The 1,955-nt window shown below is 39.5% G+C and overlaps 1 protein-coding gene across 1 annotated transcript in view; it reads left to right on the top strand.

Moving 5' to 3' along the window:
• Nucleotides 1-1,955, top strand: part of mtrr (5-methyltetrahydrofolate-homocysteine methyltransferase reductase) — a gene marked incomplete at its 3' end in the record, with an annotated part of 24,792 nt that overhangs the window by 9,262 nt on the left and 13,575 nt on the right. The window lies entirely within an intron of this gene.

Genomic DNA, 1,955 nt, shown 5'->3' with positions numbered 1-1,955 from the left:
TGTGTGTGTGTGTGTGTGTGTGTTATCTCTGCTGAGGCGGAGGCAGGGGGCCTTGGGGCGACTGTGTGCAGGAGATAAGGGTGATTCATCCGTGTATAAACGTGTGTGTGTGAAAGCATGTTTGTGCATCAGAAAGTGTGTGTGTCCATGGTTTAGAAGAAAAATAATAAATGCTCATGTTGTTTTACAATATATACCACAGCCAGTGTCATGTCTCACAATAGAGAACATCAGCAGGAGAGGACTCTTTAAAGTAGAGACACTACATACTGATATACACCTGAACATCAGCAGGAGAGGACTCTTTAAAGTAGAGACACTACATACTGATATACACCTGAACATCAGCAGGAGAGGACTCTTTACAACAACCTCTCGATTACCCTTATCCATACACCTCTCATCTCACAGGAATTTTAGTTTAGTCCATATATGTGAGGCCCTGCAGCTTTTTCGATGTTCTTTCTAGTATCTGAATTGTATGTTTAGTGGAAGGCTACTCTTTCCGACGGACAATTTTTTTGTTCAAGATCTCCTTTCTTGCTTTAAGTGTTCCATGCGTCACCTTTAAAAAAAAAAAAAAAACCTCTCCCAGCTCTGAGAGACGAAATGGACGTCTGCATGCGGGGCTGTCTCTGAGCTTTTTAAGAGATTCAGTCCAGCTGTTTGTCTTTTCAGGCAATTTAGCAGGAGAAATGTGTTTTATTGTAAGGCCTCAGCTGGTACATATGGTGCACATCAGGCACCTCTCCATCACTGTGCCCACATCTGATAGTTAGTGATTGTCATAGTACAGTAACCAGAGTAACACCAGAACAGTGACAGCTCCAATCTGCATGTCATATTTAAGATAAAATGTGCAACATGAAAACCAGGCACTCTTTAGGTTATTCTGAAAGATCCACTCTGCCATAAAATCACCATCAGGGAACAAAGGCTACAACCAGATACCAAGATGTTGAACTACCCTGAGGTACAATCTAGTTTGGTTGAATAAAGCTTCTTAGATAAACATCAAATTGACATGTTTGTGGTACAGAATTATCAGAAAATATCATACAATGCCAGAAAAAATATTGTACACACCCGGGTTTATTATGACTTCCTCATAGGTCATACATAAACCAAAACAATTCAATACCCCACTATTCTTTTCCTGCACTTTTTAAAGACCATTACATATTTAAAAAAAGTAGTTTCTCAGTTTAGGAACAACCTACTCAAAACTCAATGAAAATAACGGGTCTTTCTTTTAAATGTCAGGGCAGAATCAAATAATACAGTAGAGAGGCAAAGGTGGAATGAAACCCTCAAAAAATAATTACTTTTTTTGTATTACTTGAAATTGTTTGTAGTATTAAGAGTTATCTACCCAAACAATGGCAAGACAATTTAACTACTTTAATCATTATGCTGATCATCATCATTAGCAGTCGTGGTCTTGAAATGAAGTCCTCTTGGTTTGAAACAAGGCTGAGGAAACGTGGCCTACACAGAGTTCTTTAAAATGGGTTACTTCATCACTGGCATAGCGAATAGCACATCTTGTTTCTACGGGTGAAAAGTGATCTCTTAAGTCCTTCAAGTTTGCCTGATTGCTCCGACACCTTCTTGCGGTTGCTGTGCACATTAGCCATTACCTGAAAGAGGGCACCTTCACGCCTGGCATTGAAATAAGGTCTGCATAAGCAATCTGTTTCCTACTGGCTCCACATCTGGACCCTTGGGATTTCATAACCCTGAGTTTGTAATTTCATAAATATAGAAGTGTGTCCCAGAAACAGCACTGGGTGGTAGGTAGGACATCTCAACAGACCCAGATGACTTTCATTTATTTGATCAGTGTCTTCGTAACACAAAATATAATCAGCCTGGATTTGTTTTCATGTTTGAGGTGCAATAATCGACACAGCAGCTTTTTGGCATAATAAAACTATTATTTTCTGCCTCGCTCA

The sequence above is a fragment of the Notothenia coriiceps genome, unplaced genomic scaffold (assembly GCF_000735185.1).
Source record: "Notothenia coriiceps isolate Sejong01 unplaced genomic scaffold, NC01 NC01_scaffold00024118, whole genome shotgun sequence".
Lineage (NCBI taxonomy): Eukaryota > Metazoa > Chordata > Actinopteri > Perciformes > Nototheniidae > Notothenia > Notothenia coriiceps.
The sequence above is the reverse complement of the archived record's forward strand: the minus strand, read 5'-3'. Positions and strand labels throughout refer to the sequence as shown.